Genomic DNA, 15616 nt, shown 5'->3' with positions numbered 1-15616 from the left:
CTCAGGGAGATTAAGGGCAACTTCTTCAATTGACGAGAAAAAATATATTCCTCATTCGACCAAGTAGGCTACCTACCATGTTTAGACTGAACTACAGGCATCAACTGCCGGTAAGCTACTGTAGTAGATCTTAATAGTGATGACACCTTTCTGGCATGGCCCCACTGACAGGTTTATAATCCCTGTGTCAACTCTGTTTGAATGCAGACATGTGAATGCAGATTTTAATCCTAACCAAACAGGGTTGATCGATGATAACAATAACATCCCTGTCTTTTCAAAGCAGTATTTTGTGTGTGTGTGTGTGTGTGTGTGTGTGTGTGTGTGTGTGTGTGTGTGTGTGTGTGTGTGTGTGTGTGTGTGCACATGCGTACATACGTACCTATGTGCGTGTTTGTGTGCTTTCTCCCTCAGCTGTCTGTCCGTCTCCCCTGAGGTGAAGTGGTTGATAAATGAAGGCCACTTCTGCTCTTTCATCCCTCTCGTCTCCTGGATTAAAATTGAACATTTCTCAGTCCTCAATAGAATATCCACCATGTGTCACTCTTCAACACTTCAACACTCTGTGTCTGCTGGTAGTGGTTACCTAAAGTAACATTTTATTGCCAATGTACTGTAGTTTTTTTAAGGGTATCTGAGAGGCTAGTCTGACTGCATACCAACCAACTCACTGTATAAGGAAATTTACTGTAGCTTACTCAGCATACTAGATTGTCTCAATGCAGTTGGTTGGAGCACTAATGAAAGGCAAAATCTAACTCAAAAACGCTTCTAGGGTTTGGGACCTCTATGATTTTCCCCTCACTACCTGGGCCAGGTGCAGGGTAACCCCAGTGGGCCTGCCAGAAGAGGGCCTGGCTTTCTGAAGGCCAGGGTCACCCCCCCCCCCCTCCTCTCACCCCACCTCTCCCTCGCTCAGGCAGTAGATGTTTCATTACTTCCGACCAGGTGATACCAGGTATCAGTGTGTGTATTACCTGTCACTGTCAGGCCAGCAATTATAGGATTTGAGCACCCTGAGCAGAGCAGAGCAGGCTTCATGCCTGGGGCCTAGAGATGAAGGAGAGGGCCAGGGAGAAGGACTGACAGTGTATGTGTGTGTGAGTGTGTGTGCTGAAACACACACAGCCACAGTCCACATGGGTATCTAATACAAAACACGAGAATGTGCACACACACACACACACACACACACACACACACACACACACACACACACACACACACACACACACACACACACACACGGCTGCATTCCAGCGGGGACCTTCTGGCATAGCTCACATGTTGCGTTGCCCTGTGTGTCTGTGGGTCAGTGATCTGTGTTGAGTGACAGTCTTTCAGCTCCCCGCGCTGTTTGTTTTCCTGAGACAGTGTCATCAATTCTGTAACAAGGGACCAGACACACCAACAACAGAGGCACAGGGACCTCCCTGCTTCCCTGTATGCAGTGAACCCGACTGATGGTGCGTGTATGCAGTAGCCAGACATGCCTCAGTGTGTGCGTGTGTGTGTGTGTGTGTGTGTGTGTGTGTGTGTGTGTGTGTGTGTGTGTGTGTGTGTGTGTGTGTGTGTGTGTGTGTGTGTGTGTGTGTGTGTGTGTGTGTGTGTGTGTGTGTGTGTGTTTAGTGACATGTTGCGTGAATGCAGTAGCCAGACGTGTTTTCTCTTCCGAGGCAATTGATCAAAGGTATATGCAGGCTTGGCATGCAAACTGAGAAACCACACCTTCCACACCTGAGATATCACAGACATCACCTCAAACATTTCCAACAGTCCATTTAATGTTATTTGCAATGCAAATATAAACCAGGGGATGCTTGTGTATTAGAATATATGGACGTGATACTGGCAAGCCTACCACATTGTTACTATACTTTCAAACCACAGATGACAGTGATTTACATATGTTTACATGTACGTTAATACTTGAGTGGTGGGAATGGCTTTGAGAGGGATATTCAATGTCACATACAGTAATGTTGGCCACAAGCCTCTCTTTCTCTCCCTCACTCCTCTCCCTGTCTCTCTTTTTCTCTCTCTTTTTTCTCTCTCCAACAAAGACCCTTGTATGAGGCCTGAAGACATATAGCACTCTGACCTAATGCCTAGACTTTAGCTCAACAAGTGAACATAGTGTTGTGGAATGCAGGAGACCTGGGTTTGAACCCAGTCGGTCACACTAGCCCAGACCTCCTCAAGTGAGAAAGCAGAAGGCGTGAACATACATTCCTACTAAATTCAGTTCTACAGCAATTGATTGATGTAGTGTTTACCCGACTCTGACTGACCAGACCAGAGCTCAGTATAAATATGTAGCTCTGTAACACAATAGGAGGAAGTGGTAGGCTCACGTCTGCGTTTCTACGTCCACCCTTTGGTTGTACGTCTCTATGAAAAGAAAAAACAAACACCAGTTAATATTGGACCCATAACCATGGTCTTCAATTAATCCTTTCGCTCCAAACGGCTCATAATTCAACCTGATCAATTTTAAACAATGCACAATGATGTCAACGCCACTGTGTTGCTCTAAGGAAATGCACAGAGGAAATGTAAAAGCAGAGAGTCAGAGAGAAGAGCGTGCTTCTCTTCCAGGTCAGGAAGATTTTTAGTGTGTGTGTGTGTGTGTGCGTGCGTGCGTGCGTGCGTGCGTGCGTGTGTGTGTGTGTGGACACGTTTTACATACTTGTGAGTACCAAAAGTCCTCACAAGAATAGTAACCCAACCAAAATTATGAGAAGTGAGGACATTTTGCCAGTCCTCACTTGTAAAAAGGCTATTTTAGGCTTAGGGGTTAGATTTAGGGTTAGAATTAGGGTGAGGTATGTGGTTAGGGTTAGCAGTTAGGTTTAGGGTTTTGGTTATGGTTATGGTTAGGGATAGGGTTGGAGTTTGAGTATGGGTAAGGGTTAGGGTTAGGGTTACGTTTAGGGTTAAGGGTTAGGAAAAATGTGATTTTGAATGGAAATTAATTTTATGTCCCCACAAGGATAGAAGAACAAAACGTGTGTGTGTGGTTCGTGACAACTGTGTTTGTGTGTAACCAATTGTGTAAACTGTCCTACATGCCTGTGGCCAGATGACCTCAACTCAACCTTTTGTTTTTCTTCCAACATGGCTGTCCAGACAGATGTTTTATTGAGACAGAAACATAGCAGCAGCAGGCCAAAGACTGGGAACCTCTGCCCGCACATCCTATGCACAAGATTTTACATTTACATTTGAGTCATTTAACAGGGTTTTCCAAACTCGGTCCTGGGCCCCCCGGGTGCACATTTGGGTTTTTGCCCTATTACTACACAGCTGATTCAAATAACCAACTCATCAGCAAGCTTTGATTATCTGAATCAGCTGTTTAGTGCTAGGGCAAGAACCAAAACGTGCACCCAGGAGGAGGGGGGGGGGGGGGGGGGGGGGGGGCAGGACCGAGTTTGGGAAACCTTGATGATGTAGCAGATGCTCTTATCCAGAGCGACTTACAGTTAGTGCATTTATCTTAAGGTACCTAGGGAAGACAACCCCATTCTACTGAGTTTTCCACTGCAGTTTCTGTATGTCTATTTCCTAGCGTGGGAGGTAGTGGAGAGGATAAGCATATTTAAGTTGCATGTTTCTTCCTATACTGCTGCATTCCACCCCCCACCCTAACCCCACACAGAGACTCTGAACATGACTCATTACCAGTGTCGTAGATCACAGCCGTACAGGCCTTACATCCCCTGGTAGTGGGTCATATATACAAACACACACCTGCCCGGACCAAGGCTGCCTGGAGAATACAGCTGCCTGAGTTATGAGTCCCACAGGGGCAGGGGGGCAGGGGTCTGGGTATAGATCCGGGGGGTGGTGGTGTGTCTGGAGACCCAGACTAGCCTGACCTTACATCCTCTGGTTCACAGTCCGACCTCTGCCCCCTATACCCCTGGTGTTGTTCCGGCTGTGGTTGGTAAACGTCACCCATGACATGACATTTCTTCTTACACACCAAATAATGACAGCATTATTTCTACCTGTATTTCTAGTGTATTGCCACCAATCTACAACCTATACCCACTCATTCCCAATCCACCAGTGGGTTCACACTATACCCACCATTAGAGAACGGTTGAACCACTGGTTAGCGTGACCCAGCAGTGTGGACGAGAGCTGGGTTGCACTGCAACTCTGGGCCTAAGCTACCCTCCGGCCTTGTCCTTTCCTCCAGAAAGAAGGAGGCCATCCGTCATGCTGGCCCAGGCAGAGGCACAATGGCATGGGCCTTTTACCCAGTGCTCAGCCCCTCTCACACACCCTGCTGATAACACACAGCTTCCGGGACCTTGGAAGGGGACTGGAAGGGGACTGGAAGGGTCTCGCCCCTGACAGATATACAGTCTGGTCTCTGGCCTGCTTATTCAATGTGCTGATGCCAAGGCAAATTGCTTAGGAATTCCTTACAAGGTCGGTCAGGGATAAGGAGAAGATACATTTTCTGATGTATGTCCAATTATCAGTGCCCACTTTTGCACTACATACAATTGGATTATTGTGCTTTAATAAGAAACATATTTTGAGGGACATTGTGGGAACATTTACCAATTCATTTGATATTTGATAGCTACTTTCCAGAGGTGTAATGCATTTTACAGACCTGTACAATCCATCCCTCTAAAGCTCTTAACACCTTCTGCTGGGAAAACAAATCACATTTATGGCACTACTTCCATCTAATAAAAAGTATGAGGTGGCGCACACCCAGAGAAAATGATTTAGTATAGAGGTGCTGACTGACAGCGAATTAAACTGTAAGCTATAAAATAAATATATATATGTATATATACAGTGGGGAGAATAAGTATTTGATACACTGCCGATTTTGAAGCTTTTCCTACTTACAAAGCATGTAGTCTGTAATTTGTATCATAGGTACACTTCAACTGTGAGAGACGGAATCTAAAACAAAAATCCAGAAAATCACATTGTATGATTTTTAAGTAATTAATTTGCATTTTATTGCATGACATAAGTATTTGATAAATCAGAAAAGCAGAACTTAATATTTGGTACAGAAACCTTTGTTTGCAATTACAGAGATCATACGATTCCTGTAGTTCTTGACCAGGTTTGCACACACTGCAGCAGGGATTTTGGCCCACTCCTCCATACAGACCTTCTCCAGATCCTTCAGGTTTCGGGGCTGTTGCTGGGCAATACGGACATTCAGCTCCATCCAAAGATTTTCTATTGGGTTCAGGTCTGGAGACTGGCTAGGCCACTCCAGGACCTTGAGATGCTTCTTAGTTGCCCGGGCTGTGTGTTTCAGGTCGTTGTCATGCTGGAAGACCCAGCCACGACCCATCTTCAATGCTCTTACTGAGGGAAGGAGGTTGTTGGCCAAGATCTCGCGATACATGGCCCCATCCATCCTCCCCTCAATACGGTGCAGTCGTCCTGTCCCCTTTGCAGAAAAGCATCCCCAAAGAATGATGTTTCCACCTCCATGCTTCACGGTTAGGATGCTGTTCTTGGGGTTGTACTCGTCCTTCTTCTTCCTCCAAACACGACGAGTGGAGTTTAGACCAAAAAGCTCTGTTTATGTCTCATCAGACCACATGACCTTCTCCCATTCCTCCTCTGGATCATCCAGATGGTCATTGGCAAACTTCAGACGGGCCTGGACATGCGCTGGCTTGAGCAGGGGAACCTTGCGTGCGCTGCAGGATTTTAATCCATGGCGGTGTAGTGTGTTACTAATGGTTTTCTTTGAGACTGTGGTCCCAGCTCTCTTCAGGTCACTGACCAGTTCCTGCCGTGTAGTTCTGGGCTGATCCCTCACCTTCCTCATGATCATTGATGCCCCACGAGGTGAGATCTTGCATGGAGCCCCAGAACGAGGGTGATTGACCGTCATCTTGAAATTCTTCCATTTTCTAATAATTGCGACAACAGTTGTTGCCTTCTTACCAAGCTGCTTGCCTATTGTCCTGTAGCCCATCCAAGCCTTGTGCAGGTCTACAATTTTATCCCTGATGTCCTTACACAGCTCCCTGGTCTTGGCCATTGTGGAGAGGTTGGAGTCTGTTTGATTGAGTGTGTGGACAGGTGTCTTTTATACAGGTAACGAGTTCAAACAGGTGCAGTTAATACAGGTAATGAGTGGAGAACAGGAGGGCTTCTTAAAGAAAAACTAACAGGTCTGTGAGAGCCGGAATTCTTACTGGTTGGTAGGTGATCAAATACTTATGTCATGCAATAAAATGCAAATTAATTACTTAATAATCATACAATGTGATTTTCTGGATTTTTGTTTTAGATTCTGTCTCTCACAGTTGAAGTGTACCTATGATTAAAAAAATTACAGACCTCTACATGCTTTGTAAGTAGGAAAACCTGCAAAATCGTCAGTGTATCAAATACTTGTTCTGTCACGACTCCGACCGAAGGTGGCTCCCCTTCCCGTTCGGGTGGCGCTCGGCGGTCGTCGGCGGCGGTCCTATTAGCTGCCACTGTTTCTTTCTCCCCCTCCTTGTATGTTTATTGATTACACCTGTTATGAGTTTATAGGTGATTAGTAGGGCTTTATTAGTCAGCCGGCCCGCCTGTTTCTTTGTGCGGGATTGTTTGTGGTAACATTTGTGTATGTTGGAGACGAACGTGTTTGTTCCTGTTCGTGGGTTTTGCTGTACTGTTTTAGTCCCTGTGTTTGGGGCGTTTGTTTTTCGGCACCCAGTGTTTTCGTGAGGTGGCCTATGTCCGCCGTTTGTGCATTAAAGAGCACTATTTTGAACTCTCTGTTTCCTGCGCCTGACTTCACACCCACGACACCCAGATCATTACATGTTCTCCCCACTATATATACACTGCTCAAAAAAATAAAGGGAACACTTAAACAACACAATGTAACTCCAAGTCAATCACACTTCTGTGAAATCAAACTGTCCACTTAGGAAGCAACACTGATTGACAATAAATGTCACATGCTGTTGTGCAAATGGAATAGACAAAAGGTGGAAATTATAGGCAATTAGCAAGACACCCCCAAAAAAGGAGTGATTCTGCAGGTGGTGACCACAGACCACTTCTCAGTTCCTATGCTTCCTGGCTGATGTTTTGGTCACTTTTGAATGCTGGCGGTGCTCTCACTCTAGTGGTAGCATGAGACGGAGTCTACAACCCACACAAGTGGCTCAGGTAGTGCAGTTCATCCAGGATGGCACATCAATGCGAGCTGTGGCAAAAAGGTTTGCTGTGTCTGTCAGCGTAGTGTCCAGAGCATGGAAGCGCTACCAGGAGACAGGCCAGTACATCAGGAGACGTGGATGAGGCCGTAGGGGGGCAACAACCCAGCAGCAGGACCGCTACCTCCGCCTTTGTGCAAGGAGGTACACTGCCAGCGCCCTGCAAAATGACCTCCAGCAGGCCACAAATGTGCATGTGTCTGCTCAAACGGTCAGAAACAGACTCCATGAGGGTGGTATGAGGGCCCGACGTCCACAGGTGGGGGTTGTGCTTACAGCCCAGCACCGTGCAGGACTTTTGGCATTTGCCAGAGAACACTAAGATTTGCAAATTCGCCACTGGCGCCCTGTGCTCTTCACAGATGAAAGCAGGTTCACACTGAGCACATGAGCACATGTGACAGACGTGACAGAGTCTGGAGACGCCGTGGAGAACGTTCTGCTGCCTGCAACTTCCTCCAGCATGCCGGTTTGGCGGTGGGTCAGTCATGGTGTGGGGTGGCATTTCTTTGTGGGGCCGCACAGCCCTCCATGTGCTCGCCAGAGGTAGCCTGACTGCCATTAGGTACCGAGATGAGATCCTCAGACCCCTTGTGAGACCATATGCTGACACATGCACATTTGTGGCCTGCTGGAGGTCATTTTGCAGGGCTCTGGCAGTGCACCTCCTTGCACAAAGGCGCAGGTAGCGGTCCTGCTGCTGGGTTGTTGCCCTCCTACGGCCTCCTGTTGCCCTCCTATATATATAAATAAATAAACTCCCAGTAATTTATTGGGTGAATTCTATCTTAAACAACACAGGCGATACTCTCTCTGTAACAGATTATGGAACACTTTCCCATGGACATCCTCTTTAGATGATCTATTATCTTGATTAAGTAACTACCAACTCTCCAGTACTGTACTCTCAAACCCTTAGCCCAGAGAGAGATCTACACTACAGGCCTACATTTTACATTACAGGCATTTGGCAGACACTCTCATCCAGAGCAATTTACAGGAGCAATTAGGGTTACGTGCCTTGCTCAAGGGCACATCAACAGGTTTTTCAACTACTCGGCTCAGGGATTCAAACCAGTGACCTTTCTGTTACTGGTTCAATGCACTTAACTGCTAGGCTACCTAAGGCCCTGTCGGAGAGAGAGACTGTCTCTCCAGGTTAGTGTGTGCGTACGTGTGTTTTGTGTGTAGCCTTCTCATGTCAAAGAGAACAGGAGCTAAGATGTTGAATATGGCCAGGTGGGATGACGGGCGTTTCATCATAGCTTCAGTTTGGCTACATGTAACTCTGTTTTATTAAGGTAATTATCTCAGTGTAATTATCCTATGGAGAGTGAGCCACACCTACTTGAGTCATCTGTGAGTTGATGTGAACTAGGCCCACTAGCTACACTAAAATGAAATAAATGTCTTTGCACTGTTTGCTGCTCCCCAATGTGATATGTTTATTTCGACTTTTTTACAGCTCCTGTGCTTCATTTGGATTAACATCTAAGATAAATTATTCTGCTGACGATCCTGTCTGTCTTTGAAGGCTTGGGCTGAAGACGGAGAAATTCGAAGCCTTGGGCTTTAGGTCCATCCCTATAGGCCTATGCCTTTATATCTCAGCTATGTCTTGCCCTTATCTCCCAGCATGACCTTACCTGTCCTAATCATGATGGAGATGTTGTATCGGCATGTCAGTGTCACATCCACCGCAGGCCGCGCCTACTAGACACTATGGCGGGTCCTGGGTTTTGTTAGAGACCGGAAACAGGCTCTTCCGCCCCATAAACACAGTGCTGAGCTTGGTAGTGCGGCAGGGCTGACTGTGGCACGCGAGGACTACTGATAACGTTAACAGACATTCCATTATCTCTGTGTAGCCTAAGAACTAAGAATGGGTGTGAAAATGCCCCCTAAGTGGCCAATGTGTAAATGTATTAGTTTATAGTTTATAAATGTCTTAGTCTGTTTTCCTTGACAGATTTAGGCTGTCCTAAAATCATGATGATCATTGAGGCGCTACCATTAGCATGCGGTGAACCGAGTCATTACTGTCAATAATAGCCTATCTGTAAAAAAAATCATAATACTATTTTTTTGTGTTTTATTTCCTTTTAAATTATGGAGTTATTATGCCAATGATAGACTCTGCTATTCCGCCGAGTAAACAAGAGCTCGGGTTTGCAGCAGAGCTGACAGTGGCACGCGAAAACCACTGATAACGTTAACAGCCATTCCATCATCTCTCCATTCCATTATCTCTGGGTAGGCTAAGAACTAAGCAAAAGGGCGAAAACGGCCCCTAAGTGGCCAGTGTGTAAAAGTCTTAGTTCATAGTTTATAAATGTATTCATCTGTTTTCTTTGACAGATTTAGGCGATGTCCTAAAATCATGATGACAGTTGAGGCGTTACCATTAAGCACACGGTGAAACGAGTCATACTGGCATAAAAAATAAAATAAAAAATAAAAAAGTTAATGTTTTCTTTCGATGTATGTTGTGGAGTCATTATGCCAATGATAGCCCATAGCCTGTGTCGAAATAGAGATTTTTATTAAGTATGTTATCATGCTGGATGGACTAATCTTATTATAACCCTATTCATCCCCATGGTTGTTTTCACAAGGCAGCTGAAAGCTGAAACGTAGCGTAGATAATTACAATGGAAGGACGTGTTTATTGGATGAAAAATAGATGAAACGTTGCATTAGCTGTGGTGCTTTCTCTAATGCTTTAGACCTATGTTGCTGGATTTTTGTTTTTACTTTATCATCCAGTATCTCGCCATGCGGCGTGTGTGTTAAGTGTTAGCCTTCTCATGTCAGAGAGAACAGGAGCTGAGATTTCGAATATGGCCATGCGGGATGACTTGCGCTTCATTTAACCTTCAATTGGTCTATATGTAACTCTAGATTTTATTAATGTAATTACGTCAGCGTAATTATCTGTGGTTTTCTCTAATGCTGTAAACATATTTTGCTATATATTTTCTTTCTTTATCTTGCGGTGTCTCGTCACGCAGCGTGTGTGTGTGTGGACTGTGCGACTGCAATCTACAGTGCTCGTAAAACCATTAGCAAGGTGCATCAGTGATCCGTGACGCTTAGCTGACCAGAGAGGACAACGGCCGCGAGGCTGCTCTGATTGACACGATAATAGCTTTTAACCCTTATACTATCAACATATTTTACATACATGCATTACCACCGGGGTCATTTTGACACCAAGCAGAAACTATTGGGAAAAGCAACAATCATAGCAAAATAGCAACTTCATTCTTATCAAACATCACTAGGCTTGTAAATAAGGTTATCTGAAATAAAATATTTGCAAAAGTATTCTTTTTTACAATAATTTGCATATTCTGTCAAATTAAAATATACATTTGTCCCATAAATAATGTGCAGCTTTTTTACAAAGTGCAATCGACATAAATACTAAAAGTAGGCCTACTGATTCACCATTATTTAATTGTAGAATTATATAGTTTTTTAAATTAAGTAAATAGGCCTAATAATTTTGTCATATTTAGGTGTTATAAACGACTGTAATTTAAAGGGCGGTACACCAACATTTGAAATATAGCGTACTTCATTTTATTGACAAAAAGTGATTCATCCACATTGATCCGGAAAGACAATGACCAAGCTTAGTTCGTTTTATTTTACTTACACTATTGCCAGGATTAGCATCGCTGCTAGTGAAACAATGGGAGTGGTAGGATCTAGCTGACAGGATGCTTCAAAAAGCATTCTCAAATCCTCAAAATGACTTCAAACCAAATGTTATAGCCACCCAAATAACATAACTAGTTGCACATATAGACTATTGGAGGATATTATAGGAATTCTGGTATTTAGGCTATATAACATTTCCTGTGGTATGGCCTACCTATTTTTCTGAGAATACACACCAATATGTGTAGGCCTACATTTAGAGTGTAGCTGGTTTCTGTATTACAGTTCTAACAAGTATTAATACCACTGACATACCTTTATGAGCTGTTTTGACTGCAACTAAGCATGCAAGGTCTTTTTTTATTATCGTGTTGAGGGTTGAGGGGGATCTATCAGGAATTTTGACCAGATAAGCAGATCACCTGCAGTGATGGAGCACCTTATGTAGGCATACTCGCCCTTTCCTTTCCTTTCCTATATATCTGTTTAGAAGTGTAATTTAATATTATGTCTCCAGAGAAACCTGGAATCAAATAAATACTTTTTTTTAGATTTACGCTAAACTTCCACAGAGCTGCATTATTTTCCAGAGAACACATAGAGCCCCGAGTTGATTATCCCTTTTATACCATGGCTATAATTGAACACATTTGGCACTAGAAATGTGTTAATTTGCAGATAGAAATGTGTCCAACATCCACTGAGTATCTAGCAAGTTTACTAGATAGCTACAGTAGTTGCCTTGGTAACCAAACAAACAGACTTGTGAAAATCCAATTTAACAATGCCAATAATGTTTTCAATTCGACTTTGGCTTTCAAAAGCAGCTCAAACATAGAACATGTAAGAATGAACTATAGCCATTGAATTCTACCATTCTGATATACCATGCGTTATTTAAGCAATAAATAAGGCATGTTTTGTCATACCTGAAAGCCATGTTATATTAGACCGTATACCATGGGTATGACAAAATGTTTAGTTTTACTGCTCTAATTACTTGGTAACCAGTTTATAATAGCAATAAGGCACCTCGGGGGTTTGTGATATATGGCCAATATACCACGGCTAAGGGCTGTGTCCAGGCACTCCGCATATACCACAAACCCCGGAGGATTTTTTCCCCCTTTAATGTGCGGGACTGTGCGACTGCAATCTGCAGTGCTCGTAACACCATTAGCAAGGTGCCTTATTGCTTAATTATAAACTGGGTGGTTCGAGCGATGAATGCTGATTGGCTGACAGCTGTGGTATATCAGACCGTATACCATGGGTATGACAAAGGATGTATTTGTATTGCTCTAATTAGGTTGGTAACCAGTTTATAATAGCAATAAGGCACCTTGGGGCTTTGTGGTATATGGTCAATATACCATGGCTAAGGGCTGTATCCAGGCACTCCGCGTTGCGTTGTGTGAAGAACAGCCCTTAGCCGTGTTATATGGGCCATATACCACAGCCCTTCGTGCCTTATTGCTTAAATATATCACGGCTGTCAGCCAATCAATCAGCATTCAGGGTTCCAACCACATAGTTCATAAAGGGAAATAATGCACGGCCTAGAATGCCCTTCAAGCCAATCAGAAACAAGTATTCAACAATGCCATGGTATAAACACCGATACTTCTCTCTATGTAGATTCAGAGTGTAGGCTGAATTCTGTATTGCAGTTCTATCAAGTATACACACCATTGGCAGAGTTTTTATACTATTGGCAGATTTTTTTTATGCACAAAACTACACAGTCATATGATACGTGGTATAGAAAAGTAAGGTGCAATCTTAGGCGAGTACACGGAGTGCTATATTTTGGCAAACTGTCTATCTGGTCAAAATCTCTTATGCAGGTCCTCCTCCACCCTCTGGTGGTACGGATCATTTGTAATTAGCAGAGAAATGATCTCCAGAGAAACCTAGATTCAAATAAAGGTCCTATATATCACATTTGTAGGCTCGGTCAAAATTACGATAAGTCAATAATGACTTATTTATTACCCACCTTTGGGCTATGTTACAAAAATATGCCTCTGGGGTCAAAATACCCCAGTCGGTAGTATGAGGGTTAACAGACATAAACAACACTAACTCGACAAAACTTGATAGAAGGACATCAAAAATAGTATAATAATGCCTAAAAACAGCACAATATAGAAAGGAACGAGCCCAGGCTCTGTCGCAGGCGGCCGCGACCGTGAGGTCCATAGGGCGACGCACAATTGGCCTAGCGTCGTCCGGGTTATGGAGGGTTTGGCCGGTAGAGATATCCTTGTCTCATCGTGCACTAGCGACTCCTGTGGCGGGCCGGGCGCAGTGCACGCTGACCAGGTCGCTAGGTGTATGGTGTTTCCTCCGACACATTGGTGCGGCTGGCTTCCTGGTTGGATGCGCGCTGTGTTAAGAAGCAGTGCGGCTTGGTTGGGTTGTGTTTCGGAGGACGCATGGCTCTCGACCTTCATCTCTCCGGAGCCCGTATGGGAGTTGTAGCGATGAGACAAGACAGTAACTACTATACTACTATATACAATTGGATACCAGGAAATTGGGGGGAAAAAGGGGGGTAAAATATATATGTAAATATATATATATATATATATAGAAAGGAGGAATAGTTTTTGCCCTGGCCTATGCAAATAATATTTGTGTCACTATTATGCTAGGTCTATTTGATTATTCAAATAATAATATGGATTGGTAGCATGGTGAAGTACAGAGACATAAACCTAAAACCATTCATTAGAAAGTCACCGCCTTTACAGTCAAAGCATGTCTCCTCGGATCCTGATGTCAGTGGTGGTGAGATAATCTCATGATGGATTAGAAATAGGCCTATCTATAGCAACCATGTCTGACTGCCTTGTGCTATGGAACACATGCGGTCAGTCAGCGGTCAGTCAGCGCTCATTTAGGCAACAAGCGCTCACAGTCTCACTTCAGTTTCACGTCAGAATTAGACATTAATCCAAATGTCAAATTTCATGGGTGACCTGCCTGCATTTATGCCTGGGGAAAGGCAAAGCCTCGACATTATCTCTGCCAAACAGTTCACAAATATTATTTCAAACATTATTTTGCCATGGCTTTTAAAAATCAAGCACATTCGTAGAATATAAGGTACTGAGCAAAAAAATATAAACGCAACATGCAACAATTTCCACGATTTTACTGAGTTACAGTTCATATAAGGAAATCAGTGAATTCAAATAAATTCATTAGGCCCTAATTTATGGATTTCACATGACTGGGCAGGGACGCAGCCATGAATGGGCCTGGGAGGGCATAGACCACCCAATTGGGAGACTGGCCCACTCACTGGGGGGCAAGAACCAGCCAATCAGAATGAGTTTCTCCCAAATAAGGGCTTTATTACAGACAGAAATACTGCTCAGTTTCATCAGCTGACCGGGTGGCTGGTCTCAGATGATCCCACAGGTGAAGTAGTCGGATGTGGAGGTCCTAGGCTAGCGTGGTTACATGCAGTTGTGAGGCCGGTTGGACGTACTGCCAAATTCTCTAATACGACATTGGAGGCGGCTTATGGTAGAGAAATGGAAGTGGATATTCCTGCAGTCAGCATGACAATTGCACGCTCCCTCAAACCTCGAGACATCTATGGCATTGAGTTGTGTGACAAAACTGCACATTTTAGAGTGGCCTTTTATTGTTCCCAGTACAAGGCACACATGTGTAATGATCATGCTGTTTAAACAGATTATTGATATGCCACACTTTCAAGTGGATGGATTGATATGCCTCACCTGTCAAGTGGATGGATTATCTTGGCAAAGCAGACACTTCACATGTTGCGTTTATATTTTTGTTCAGTAGAATCGTAAATGGTTCTTTGGCTGTCTAAATAGAACTCTTTGAAGAACTATTTTGGGTTCCATGTAGAACACTTTCAACAGAGGATCCTACATGGAACCCAAAAGTGTTCTACCTGGAATCCAAAAAGAAGAACCCTTTTGTAACCTTTTTTTTCTAAGAGTGTAGCCCATTACTATTGTAAATAAACCAACGGGAGTAAACCTTTGGTTCACCCGGTCATGTTTTGCGAGTCAATAAATTCCACCTAAATACATGTGTAAATTATCTGTGTCCCTAGGCTAAAATAGCCATAAACAAAGTCTGTTTCAGATTGCTCCACATTTTCATTGCGGTGTAACCACATATTTAGCCAATACAAGCAACGCAAACCATAATGGATGACTTTGTTTTGAAAAACACAAGTGCACGAATTGTGTTTATAGCCCTCTCCCTACACTCCCTCTCTCTCTCTCTACTCCCCCTCTCCCTCCTCGTCCTCTCTTCCCCTCTTCCCGCTCTCCATCTCTCAAATTGTCCGTTTTAAAGACATCCATCTTAAGAAGCCGGGGTAGACGCTCCTCCAATCTAAACAGCACTCTGCTGATGGCAAGCGGATGAGATTATGTATTGTCTTTCTCTCCCCCTTTCTTTCTCTCTGCACGGTTTAGGCGATACCGGGGCTTTTGTCCCTGGCGCCTGTCCTGGGCCACTGTAGACAGGCGACTTGAGGAGAGTAGAGGTGTAACATTACAACATCTCTGATTTTCCCTCTGGATTTGCGATAAAGTTTGCTTGCAGACGGTGATTCATATATCTGAAAATAAATATATTAAATATATTTCATACAACAGGCTATCCCTCAGCTGTGTGTGTGTGTGTGTGTGTGTGTGTGTGTGTGTGTGTGTGTGTGTGTGTGTGTGTGTGTG

The sequence above is a fragment of the Salvelinus fontinalis genome, chromosome 1 (assembly GCF_029448725.1).
Source record: "Salvelinus fontinalis isolate EN_2023a chromosome 1, ASM2944872v1, whole genome shotgun sequence".
NCBI classification, from domain to species: Eukaryota; Metazoa; Chordata; class Actinopteri; order Salmoniformes; family Salmonidae; genus Salvelinus; species Salvelinus fontinalis.
The sequence above is the reverse complement of the archived record's forward strand: the minus strand, read 5'-3'. Positions refer to the sequence as shown.